Source organism: Dermacentor silvarum, chromosome 3, assembly GCF_013339745.2.
Source record: "Dermacentor silvarum isolate Dsil-2018 chromosome 3, BIME_Dsil_1.4, whole genome shotgun sequence".
Classification (NCBI taxonomy): Eukaryota; Metazoa; Arthropoda; class Arachnida; order Ixodida; family Ixodidae; genus Dermacentor; species Dermacentor silvarum.
Window position 1 is genome coordinate 103,716,527 of NC_051156.1, and position 13,339 is coordinate 103,729,865.

The 13,339-nt window shown below is 47.3% G+C and overlaps 1 pseudogene; it reads right to left on the reverse strand.

Moving 5' to 3' along the window:
• Positions 1 to 2,499: 2,499 nt before the first annotated feature.
• Positions 2,500 to 2,650, reverse strand: LOC119446955 (U4 spliceosomal RNA; annotated as a pseudogene).
• Positions 2,651 to 13,339: the final 10,689 nt, after the last annotated feature.

Consider the following 13,339-nt stretch of genomic DNA (forward strand, 5'->3'; position numbering starts at 1 on the left):
GTTGTGTTTCTACACAGTATCAGCCGGAAGAATTATTCGAGCGTGTCCGTGCTCCGAGGTATCCGACTACAAATTTCAATTGTCGTACTGCGCAGAGTTATCGAGTCGACGCGAGAGCGGTTTATGCTTTGTGTTGCTGTGGAAGGGAGGCATTTTGAACATTTTTAGGGCATTCAATCTTGATGGGTGAAGTGTTGTCATGAGATTTGTGCATGACAACACCAAACTTAAACCGGCAGTATGAAATATTCGTTAGCATAGCTAAAAGGTTTCTGCTGTTGATGGTGCAGTTGTTGCTCTTGATTTCAATAAAACTTAGAATACTTAAAAATCAGCAGTCACTTTATTTGCGTAGCCCAGGCAAGGACCATGCCCGGTCATCTAGTCACCATTACGCACACGCACTGCCCTCCGGCTTCTCCGCTCGCGCCATTATCTCGGCATGGCAGCTGCCGCCATCTTTACAGGCTGCGCGGTTGCGTGTTACGACAGCGCTTACGGACTCCTCGATTTTTTTCATTTCACCAGCCGTGAGGGGAAGGAGGACAGTTATCTTTGCCAATGCCTCCGCCCCGTTGTCAGACTAAACGTCGCACGCAACAGCCGCGTCACATCTGGGAGGAGCTTTGCACCGATCCTCACTCTCTTGCAAGTTGCATGCGTAATCATGCGAACGACAATTAAAATTTGGAGTTCGATATCTCGGAGCACAGACATGCTAGAAAAATTCTTCCAAGTAAAACTGTGTAGAAACACGATGGCCTCTAACTTTTGAATACAAACGCACACACTTACTGCAGTCAATAAAAAGTTAATTATTCAATTGTAATCAATTCGGCTGCTGACTAGCGATAATTATCATCTCCCTTTGTGTCCCCCTGGCCACATAACTTATTTGCGCAGATGGTCTACACGTGCCTCCCTGTTCCTAAATTAAAGAAAACCATAAAGCTTAATTTTGAACACCCGATATCTACCCTGCATTACTTCTTAAAATAAAATGCGTAAGCACGCGTCTGTTTTTGGAGTTCTGTTGGGACACCTTGATTTCCTTAAGAATATTCTTTGTGTTCGGCTGATACACCTTCGATTGATTTGGAGCACTAACTCCCCTATTCTCAAACAGCCCTCGACTCGAAGCTCTTCCTCCACTCCTCCTTGTAGGGTACCTCGATGCCAGCGCCACCGTTCAGGGTGGTGCCATCCTTTTACCGCACCCGCGCCGCCGCTTTCTCGCTGCGACGCCATCTTGAATCACAGCGAGCGGTTGCGATTGCTTGGTGCCGGTGCTTAGTTCGAGACACAGTGCGCGCGGATGCTTCGCTGACGCTTCTACTTGCTGGACAGTGTTCAGCCGCATGAATGACAAGCTTGTCAACTGCATCGAGTCGACATGACGGGCTGTTGTGTTCCCAAGTGCACCGGATCGACGCGTAAAGGGCTTCGTTGTTTACGCTTCCCCCAGGACCCAGAGCGAAGGAAGAGATGGGAAGCCCAAGTAAAGCGGTATCACTGGAAGGCAACGGATAGCTCCTACATTTGCGAGGTAAGTGTCAAGAAAGTTTAGACTATCGCATCGTGTTTTTCATTTAAATAAGAAAGTATTCTCTGATCCTCGCTCACGTACCTACGTTCGCTTACGAACTAAGCACTGCACCGATGCTGTCTGAGTAGCCTATGGTTTGCGAGCGCGCGTCGCATAGGCTTTTGCCGTTTTGATCGGCGCAGTCTATGCGAGTAGTACCCTTATTTTAAGGACTGACGAAAATGCTTCGCCGCGAAATATTCTTACATTAGCTACAAATCGTCATGTAAACCACCTATTTTACTTTTTCACGGGAAGCACACATCGTGTGTCTCTTGTTTCTTTTTTCCTGAGTTTCTTTTTTCGCTACTGGTTATTTGGGACTAAAGAACGCAGAACTTCTTCTGGGGAGAGCGGCTGTTGTGTACCTGGCAAGCGAAGCATTGTGATTTTCTCTGATTTCTCAGCATATATCTTGCGGACCTCAGGCAGGTTGTTACGTTATATAGCTGATTTTTTAGACGAATATATTTGTAGCGTAAGCCGATGGTCATTCGTGCTCATTCCCGATCGTAGTGGGTACTGTGACGGTCTTTAAATGCCTGTGCACGGTATGCCCAGGTGTAGTAGAGTTAAGGGGCATCATGTTATACTAACGCCATCCAGCAGATGGAGTTAGTATAACAGCTGAACAGGATGGCTGATTTAGGCTCCACATAGTAAACGTAGAGAGCAGGATGCGCCCTTTCCGTCATATCCGCAGTGTAATTATTATATTCTTGCGGAGACCCAAACTGGTCGAGGACGGCGTTTGTCTCCGATGATAACCAAGTGGCCTTTCTTTAACAAGTCGGTGCGCTTCGCTTTGTTCAAGGCGAAGTACCTCAGTTCACCAGTTCACTGAGATACTCTTTCAGCCAACGATCCCCAAAGGCTTTCAGGTCTTCAATGTTTCGTAAGGTGACAGAAATGTTAGACGTCGACCTAGTAGAAAACTTATTGGACAAAACGGGTAGTGCTCGGTGACGTCTTTGTATATGAATGGCAGATGACGTGAATGCAACTAGTAATAGTCGCCCCTCAGTTACCACTTCATTGGGTACGACACCGCCTCTGCGCAAAGCTCATAATCAGATCGTGGTTCTGGCACGTAAAACCCCATAATTTAATTAATTCGACGTGAATTCAAGACGTCCTCGACTTCTGTTAACAGCGTGGTGAGCAATTCTTGACGGAGTGAACAAGCCACTCGCAAAATCCTGCATTAAAGACTTGCAATTGCTTGAAAGGTAGCGGTACATGCGAGCCGCTACCAACGCAGACATTAGCTCAAGCCGAGCCAGCGGTATTGTTTTGATTGGTGCCACTCCTGTCGTTGCGAAGGTAATAGTAATTCGAGAATAGTAATTCGAGTACTGCCTGTAGAATCATAGAATCATACATGAATGCGTCGGCAACAGCTCCGTAGGCTGATTCGCTTGTGTCGGCAAAGATGAGCAGGTTCGTCTTACTGATTGGACTTGCCATTTTGACGCCCATAAATCTAGGGATGCTGAAGGCTTGATGATGGGTCACTTCCCGACTCAATTATGCCCGTGCGTCAGCTAGATATGAAGGAAAAGCTTCGCCCACCAATTATTCGCTCTCTAAAGTTCTTGTAAGAGGATATTTGCTCGCACAAGGAAAGGAGACAGAAAACCTAATCGGCCATAAACTCGCGCCACGGCTTGAAGATCGAAACTCTTGGCCACTTTGTGCTTTGAAATTAGGTGCATCATGCTCGCAGGATGGAAAGAGAAAGTGTGCATATAACTGCTGCAGGACAATCCAAGAAGTTTGTGTGTTCCTTCCGGCGCACAAAGCGTTCTTTCCGGTGAGGTAATTTTCTCTTGAAATTGGGGAGTAACGTCAGGGTCATTGCTTTTTCATTTCTTTATGTTCATAGATGCATGTCTGAATATGTCGATTATTTCTTCATGCATCTTAATAGCGTCTTTTGTTGAGTCAGCGCAGATCAGAAGATTGTCGATGTACATGGAGTCTTGTCGCAATCGAGCTGTCGATGGGTAGCGGTCCTCAAAGCATCGAAACTGATGATTCAACGAAGCTGTCAAGAGAAAAGTGCTTGAAGTTGCTCCGAACGGAACACTGATCATCCTCCAGACTTCTTGTTCTGGTAAAGGTGGATTTGTCTGAGGAGGCATCTTAAACCATAGAAACCACAGTGAATCTTTCTTGATGAAAAATTCACTGAAAATTGAAAGAACGCCTTTTTGACATCTGCTGTCATAGCGACCCGGTGTAGTCTGAAGCGTAAGAGGGATGTAGCAATGTCTGGGTTCCAGATTTCCTGCTTAACGACTTCACGCCACATGCGTGCGAAGAGTAATCGAAAACGATGCGAAGCTTCGTAGCTGTCCGCTTTTGTTTGATCACCACTTGATGATGAACATAATACGAGTCGAAGGGGATGAGAGAAACCTGAAATTAAAGTACTTTGGGCAGACCCTTCTTCTAGATATTCGCGGATCGTGGTGTATTTTTCCAAGAGCCCGTGAGTCCTTGATCTTACACATCAAGCAGACCAGTCGTTTTGTCGCAACAGAGGAGCTGTCTGCCAGGTCTACCGTTTTCTTCCATGGCAGGGCGCTTTGATAGCGACCATCCTTTCTGGTAAGGTTTCTCTCAAATTCTTGTATCATCAGGTCACTATTTAGCACGCTCTCTTCCTCATCTCCGATACCGAGACTTTATAGTTCACAAAGTCGGGTCAGTGCTTCCGAAACAGTGTCCTCTTCTACATAGGTTTGGAGCACAGTTACGCTGGAGCAATCAATGGTGTTTCCAGGGAAAGGGAGTGGCACGTGCACAGTCCTGCTTAGTTTAGTCTGTACTGCTTTAAGTTTTTTAAGTTTCCAACAATAGTCCGAATCCACAAGGATGACTACCAAGGTTCTAGTATCTCCTTGTAAAGAAGGGGCTCGTGTATTTAACTCTTTAACCCAGTTGTCTTCATCTTCGCTATCACATGACCATTTGGCATGGGAATGTGCTCACTACAGATAGCCTCAACTTCCAAATCTTCAATTTCAATGTACTGATATAAAAAATTAGATTATGGGGTTTTCCGTGCCAAAACCACGATCTGATTATGAGGTACGCCGTAGTGGGGGACTCCGGAAAATTTGGACCACCTGGTGTTCGTTAACGTGCACCTAAATCTAAGTACACGGGTGTTTCCGCATTTCGACCCCATCGAAATGCCACCGCCGTGGTCGGTATTCGATCCCGCGACCTCGTGCTTAGCAGCCCAACACCATGGCCACTAGAGAGAGAGAGAGGTTTATTTGAAGAAAGGCAGAGAGGTCGGCTTGAGCATTAGTTTGCTCTGGCCTGCTACTCAACACTGGGGAAGGGGGGAGGGGATAAAAAGAGCGATGAATGATGATGATAAGATTAGGAGGTGCGTATGTACATGTCCATCCCGTTGAGGTAATACTATAGCCGTGCATGGAGTCCAGTGGCTTGAAGGAAGGCTATAGTCGCTTCGATGACCACAGCTGCGCTGCTGGCGTCAGGCCAAGGACCTAAGACAATCTCGTCAGACATTGGTCTTTTAGTCACTCGCTGAATAGTTGAAATGAGGCTCTGCCGTTCTCGCGCGTACGCTGGGCATGAGCAAAATATGTGCTCAAGTGTTTCTGGCACTGGGCAGTGATCGCAGTTGGGACCAGTGTCACTGCAGCCGATGATATGCGTATAACGCCTCGTGAGTGCAACACCAAGACGAATCCGGTGTAGCAGACTTGTTATGCTCCTCTTCAGTTTATGAGGCATGCGGAAATTCATTTCTGGGTCCCATCTGTGCAGTCTCTTGTGTCGTCGATCAGGATTGGTCCAGCACTCAAGTGTAGAGTTCCGCATGACGCACCGAAGCAGGGCATTCGTGTCTGTTCGTGAGAACGCGATGCTTACTTCTGGCGCAATATTTACAGCTATTTTAGCTTCTGCGTCTGCTTGTTCATTTCCTATCCCGCCACAGTGTGCAGGTATCCACTGAAAGGTGACGTGGTGACCGCATTTGGTCGCAATGTCGAGAAGCTCTGCGATTTCTAGAGCTAAAATATAACAAGGGCCTTGTCTCATAACGCACTCAATGGCTTGAAGAGCGGGTTTGGCGTCGCAAAATAAAGTCCATATGCGAGGAGGCTCTCTTGCAAGGAATCGTATTGCCTCGCGGATAGCAACAAGTTCTGCAGCAGTTGAAGTGGACTTGTGGTCTAATTTAAACCGTCGAGCGATGGACATTTGCGGGATGACAAAGGCTGCGGCGGAGGCACATGGGGTAACAGAGCCATCGGTATACACGTGAGAAGTACCACTGTATGCTGTAAAAATGTGCGATAGGGTAAGTTGCTTAAGGCCAATGGACGAAGCACAGGACTTCCTCGTAATCCCAGGGATTTGAAGTTTAACAAGCGGTGTAGGTAGGACCCACGGAGGTGCACTAGGAATGCATGGGGGAGAGAATCTAAACGGCAGAATGTTCTCATGACGCAATATAGTTCTTGAAAAACTGCAGTTTGGGTGTGTGGCAGGGAGTGCTGATAGGGGATGTTGCCTATGTCGGGTCAACAAGCGTAGGTGCACTCGAAGAGGTTCGCAGAGCATATATACGTTGATGGGACAAGCCCGAGCTTCCGCAATGGTTCCATTCGTTGAGGTGCAGCATGGTAGGCCCAAGCACGTGCGCAAACCTTGAGCTTGTATGCTCTCTAACGTCCGCACACAGCTGGGTCTCATGTTCAAGAGCACCGGCATGCTGTATGTTATATAGCCTACGAACAGGGCTTGGTACAATTGAAGAAGAGATGATTCCGACGGGCCCCATCTTGCTCCTGCCACCACCCGAAGCACAAGGACAAAACTCTTCAGTTTTGACTTCAGTGCAGTGGCGTGCCTTGACCAGGATAGTTCACGGCCGATGGTTACACCAAGGAACTTGTGGTGTGTTACGTAAGGTATCGATGTTCCTTTAACGACTATCGGATATTTAGTCATTTGTTTGCGCATGAAGGCAAGCACTGCACATTTTTCAGTTGAAAGTGTGAGGCCTTGACGTCGTAAGTACGTGGCTGTAATAGTCACTGCACGTTGCAAACGCGCACGCAGTTGCGGACGCGTAGCTCCAGATGCCCATATGCATATGTCGTCGGCATACGCGCTAATCTTTACTGTGTTGGGAAGCTCAGACGCAAGTCCAAGCAATGTCACATTGAAGAGAGTCGGACTGAGAACTCCTCCTTGGGGAACACCGCGGTGAATATTATAGTGACCGGTGTCTCCATCGCTTGTCGACATATATACGGTACGGTCATTGAGATAACTAACGATCCAATTATATAGTCGGCCACCAATGCCTAAATCGTCAAGCGCATCAATGATCGCGTAATGCAGAACATTGTCATAGGCGCCCTTAATGTCAAGGAATACTGCCCCGACTAATCTGCGTCGACTTCCTTCTTGTTCAACATCGGAGATCAAGTTGACCACACCGTCAATGGCAGATCGGCCTCTTCTGAATCCATGCATAAATTGGGGAAAGCAGTTATTGCTTTCTAAGAACCACTCTAATCTAGACAGTACCATCCTTTCCATTACTTTGCCGACGCAGCTGGCTAAGGCGATCGGCCTGTAGGATGAAAGTTCATTAGGGCACTTCCCTGGTTTGAGTAGTGCAATAATGCGGCTGCATTTCCAATTGGCAGGAACATTTCCTGATTCCCACGAGATGTTATAATAGGACAACAGGATTTGTCGTGCTTCTGTGCCAAGATGACGGAGTGCAGCGTACGTGATTCCGTCTGGACCTGGAGCCGATGAGCGTCGGGAGACTGAAATTGCAGCGTCAAGTTCTTGCATCGTAAAAGGCACCTCGAGACACTCATCAGGTGACGGGGGCGCTATGGTGGTAAGAGCTTCAATTGCGGTATTAGAGGTAGCCACCACAAGTTTACAGTAGTCATTGGCCACCTCCAGTTCGCTCCGGCCTTGATGTAGAGCCACGGCACGGAATGGGTGGCTTTGTTGTGGACTCGTCTGCAGACTTCGTACTACCCGCAAGATCTTAGATAAAGGCTGTCTTGGGTCCAGAGAGCCGCAGAACGTCCGCCACCGCTGCCTGTCAAGCTTGTCGAGATGTCTAAGAACGTGTCGTTGCGCTCGGCGACTGGCTGAAAGGTCTGACGGAGACTTCGTTCTTCTGTATCGTCGTTCTGCGCGGCGGCGGATTGCACGAAGAGCCTCGTATTGTGAATCGATCGCTGATCTGCGCATTGGTAGGTTAACTTGTTTCGTTGTGTCACGCAGAGAAGTAGAAATGATGTCCTCAGCCTCGGATGGTGTAGGCGGGCACTGACATCTGGTTTTGATAGATGCCTTAAATAAAGTCCAGTCTGTTTGGTGTATGCATCGTGAGGCTGATCGGCGGAACCAGCTAAATTGAACGTATGTTGGGAGGTGGTCACTTCCATGAGTTTCTACATCCGTGGACCAACATGCAGTTGACAGAAGGCTTCTGGACACAAAAGTAAGATCAAGGCAGCTGCTGTAAGAAGTTCCACGAATGAATGTAGGTGACCCGTCGTTGAGCACACTGAGTCCCTGATTACACATGAAGTCGGCCAAATCTCTGCCACGACAGTTCACTACAGCGCTACCCCATATGGGATGATGTGCATTAAAGTCACCAATCACAACGTGCGGACCTCGTGCGGTTTGCAGCACAGACGTCAGGTAGGAGCAGTCAATCTTCGCTCTTGGATGGATGTATCCACCAATTACAGAGAACGTTCGCCTTTTGTGTTTTATAGTCAGGCATACGTAATCATTGGTAGTATGCGGCATGATGTTATGTCTAAAGTACGTCAGATCGCGGCGTATACAAACTAGTACTTTGCTTGCACGTTGGTCGCTGCGAGACCATTCCTGGATATACCCAGAGATACGGAACGTGGAATCCATGTTTGGCTCGCATATAACAATAACTGGAAATTGGTACTTAAACAAACGCTGTCTGAAATCCGGCAGACGACCACGTAGACCTCTGGCGTTCCATTGCATAAGAAGCGACTGACGTATGCGTTCCTCAAACATCAATGCCATATTCGCTTATTGAAGAACCACTAGAAGTGGCTCCAACACCTCAAGTAGCTGTACAGCAGCCTTAGCAGCCGGGCTGTTGAGGTTGCCAAGGATCTTGCGCATCGAACCCATCAAATTTTTTAACATAGCCTTGACGTCAACTTCATCCATCTTTCGATTCTCTTCATTGCAAGCAGCAGCACTGTGCGACGGAGGCGTAATCGTGGGTCTCGATGGTAACGATGGCCATTCTGCCTCCGATGTATTCGGGGCTAATGACTGGTGACCTTGCACTTTCGCGTTCTGTAAGGGCATTGAAGAGTACGCGTGTCTTCATTTCTGGCCGGCAAGATCGGGCGAGGAGGTGATGAAGACTGTACTTTGGGTGTTGGTTTTTCTACTTGATGAGCACTGCTGCTTCGTCGTCGTCGTTGGTGTCGTGAACGACGCCTACGGCGCTGGACAGCCCTTGCAGCTTCTCTGTGTGTGGAACGGTCTCTAACCATCTTCTTCATGATACTTATTTCGTTCCTCATCTTGGGACATTCCTTTGATGTAGCATCATGGGCGCCCGAACAGTTTGGACATTTTGCATCAACGCTGCAGTTATCATCTTCGTGAGATCCACCGCATCGTTTGCATGTTACCACACCTTTGCAAACTGCACTTACATGCCCAAATTTTAAGCATTTATGACATTGGAGAGGCCTCGGCACGTAAGGACGTACCGAATGCCTCACGTATCCAACCTTGACGTGTGTAGGCAAGGTCTCCGACTGAAACACTACTTTCACACATCGGGACCGTCCAAAGCGGTGAAAGCCAAGTACAGGAGCCGACGATGAGAGCAATTTTTCAAGGCTGGAGTCAGTAATGTCTTCGTCCACATCGTAGATGACGCCTGTTGTAGTTTCCTTCTCATACGCGGAGAATGCGCGGACCGGAATGTTGCCCAACTGACCAATTGCTTTTAGTGTGTCCAGTATGGTCTGTGTATTGACTTCCACAGACAGGATGTTCTTTTGAGCATTTATACGTATCTCTTCAACTTGGCCAGGGGCGACAAGTTCAAAAAACTCCGTCAAGCTCTGCCTATTCAGAGAGTTCAAGATGTCTGTCGTCGTTGTTGGTACATACGAGATTGTGTATGACAGCATGCCACTCGCCTTTTTCGGTGGCTGCCGACCGGTCGGTGATGTCCTTCTGATCTTCCTCTTCAAACGGCGGCTTGAGACAACGGTGAAGTCGCTATCCGAGGCCATATCTTCAGTGGAATAGCCATCGGAAGTATCAATGTCGACGACGCTGGGGCCGAAGCGGTCACTCACATCGGAGGCACAAGGATGTGGTCGTCCAGGGCCCCATTGCTGGGAGGGGTTTTTATCCCCCATCCTAAGGGAAAACGTCCCCCAGTGTTCTTGTCTCTGATTGCAGAAATCACGAGAAAATCACAGGGATACACTGAGAGATCGGAGCTGAGGCAGATCGCTACGATCACTTCTTCTTCCTCCCCCATGGCCACTAAGCAGCCACGGCGGGTAATGTGCTGATCTGTCTTTGTTGTTGTTGCCTCCACACATGGCTAGTACCCAGAGGGGGGATTGGCCACATTAGGTTATTTGAAATGTACGCCTAACAGAATAGCAAAGGGGGGTAAAGGCAAACATTTAACACGACTCAATAATCAACTCAATGCCAATAGAAATTTTGAGAGGGCTTATTCATAAATTTAGGGAAAAAAATCAAGTGAAGTGTTCTACGGTTGGTACCCTAGCAGTCAAGCCTTCCTGACGCTTCAATAAACTTGTGGATAGCAGTGATCATCGATACATGGCTTGTGCCTAATTGACACTCACCAAAGAACAAAATGTTTGATGCAGTAAGCGCTAACCCCAGTTTACTTGTAGGAAATATGTGGAACATTCTGCGGAGGAAGGAGAAGCGGCGGCAAGAAAGAAATGGTCAATAGTTACTCTTTCATTACAAAAAGAGCAGATAAATAGATATGGATAAACCAGATCTATGAAGGTGAAAATTTAGGCAGCGAACTCTTCAACGGAAACTTGATAATGTCACCTCGCATTGTCGTGAAAGGCATTTGCTCGTGTTGCACCGGAAATTTAGATGTCGAAAATCATGTGCGGATAGTAGGGATGATTTATTGCAATTTAGAAATAAAAGGCGTTTAAATATATCTCCTGTTATAAAAGCGACATCAGGAAGAATAATTAAGACAGGACCATTCAGTGACGATGATGTCAGTGAGTCAGCTGATTCATTTAAAGAAATTCTTCTGTGACCGGGGACCCAGACAAAGCGCACTTCAGACAAATTGTCTGGGACAAGAGTGGAAAATATACTCAGAAGGTGTGACCCATTAGTAGAAGTTAAATGTGTACAAACCGACAGCGCATCGGTAACAATTATTACTTTCGATGCCTGAGGACCCAATTTTCTCATGGCTGGAATAATGGCCAGAAATTCTGCAAGAAGTACTGGGGTGTAATCCGCAAGACGCAGAGCAAAAGACCAGTTAAGCTGATTTGAAAAGATGCCCACTCTGGCCTTTTCGGTATTTTGTGCTGCGTCCGTAGAAATAACCAAGTGAGACGGAAATTGATTAAGATGATTTTGAAGGAGACCTTCAAATATGCGCGCTGGAAGAAGTTTTGCGTGTTTTAGAAAAATATTCTTTTCAGCGATGATGAAGAGAGTGACTCTTCTCATCGTCTTCTGTCTTTCAAAAACTCACGCAGTCACCGATTTTTCTTGCCAAATGAGGCAGCGTTTTTGGACGCAGTGTGCGTGATGCATAGGTAGTAAAACTTACTAGGGGTCCCTTATTGCTACAAATAAGACGACTTAAAGGCGAAAGCTCGAGTGCCGCTATCTCATTGACCCGACGACCACGTTTTTTTTTTTTTGCCGAGTGTTCATCACTACGAAACCACAATTTAGTCATTTTTGCAAGTCACGCTTCGCATGATTCACCAAACTCGAACCGTGATTCAGCGCTCTTGTTTGCCGAGTCACTCTCACTTCGACCCTCAAATCTAAAATTTTTTTGCAAGTCACTCCCCTACTCCATAATCCCTTGATTCATGTGAATCAATTCACACTTGATTCACTCTCGATACCCGCTATCACCACTTGATTCACCTTCATTCACTCCTAATTCACTGTCATTTACTCTTCATTACCTTAGCGCACTCGTCATCATTACCTTTCGTTTGACTTTATCACCCAACTAAACCTCTTTAATTCACCATCAATTCACTCTTAATTCATATCATTCAGCTCGCTGTATACCCATTATCATATCAGTTCACTTGCTTAAACATTCTTCCACCCTTAATCGCGGTTTTGAGCGCATTATTCGTGTTATCCTAAGAGAAGCATTTCGTGTCGACGACGCGGTTTCGTAAGGGCCTTGAAACGGAGACCTCACCATGAGACACAAGGTTCTGGCCTTAATAAAGCTGCATATTCCGCGGGTTGGAGTGGGGTGAGGTGTCGAAAAGGATGCTGCAGTACTTTGATAATGCCGTGCCTGCAACTCTCGCCGTCAGTGTCTGCAGCAGTAAGACGGAGTTCGCTTTTTGAGAAAGAAGGCGCAGAAACCACACTCACTTTGCTTATGAAATCCGGGGAACATACGGAGGTGACATACCTTCGGGACCATCTATTGCATCTTTGTCCACTACAATCCTTCGCCACGTGACCTTGCTTCAGACATCGAAACCATCGGTCGGCCTTGGTGAGAATCTGCCTCTTGCATGTCAAACTTGCGTCTTTGTTGTTGCAGATCTCGGCGCGATGCTTGCCCGATTTGCAAAACAGGCACAAGCCAGGCTCCTCTGCCACGCTCTGTAGAGCCGCCGTTGATGACACCCTGTGCTGTCGAAAATACCTTGGTCTCCGTTTAATTTTCTGAAAGCTTTCAGATGCTTTAGAAGATGACTGTTGGGTCAGAGCTTCCCAGCAATCAAGTTGATGATACAGGTACTGCAGCAGACAATCTAGTTCTCTCACTTCTTTTGCCATCCGTTGCTTTGTGTCACCTTCTGCTTGAGTCGTCGGTCCAGCATTGGAAGCAGTCAGCGGCTTGTAAAGCTCGTAATACTTCAGCACCAAGTCTGATGGTCGTCGCAAGAGAACGTCCCCTAACACAAACAGTAATTAACGGGGCTGGTTCCGAGGGCTTGGAGACTCCTTAGATACTCTTGTATTTGGCCATATAGGTGTCGAAGTTGCATGACGACGAGACCGTCCTCCAATTGAGAAGACTTCGGGGGTGCTCTTGAACGATGATACTTTTATCTCCGAAGTGTTTCCTTGAGGATTTCAACTGCGTCCTTATGACATCCTTCAGTTGCCCAGAGTCCAGATGTGGTTCCAGCGGCAGCTCCACTAACGAGTGCGCTCTGGTAATCAAACTTGTCAGCAGAGCCGAGCTCTTCGTTATTGTGCACAGCTATGAAAGACTGCGTCCAAAAACGCTGCCTCCTTTTCGGTTTCCATCGAGCTTCGTCAGTTCTAGGAGCGGCAGCTTAGACTTGACGGTGACAGAAGTTTGGTTGCTCGTCAGGCGCGAAGCTAAAGACGCAGTCCTACGTAGTGCCTCGTACGGCGCCTTCCACTTCGTTTAGGATGCTATCCATTGCGAGCGCG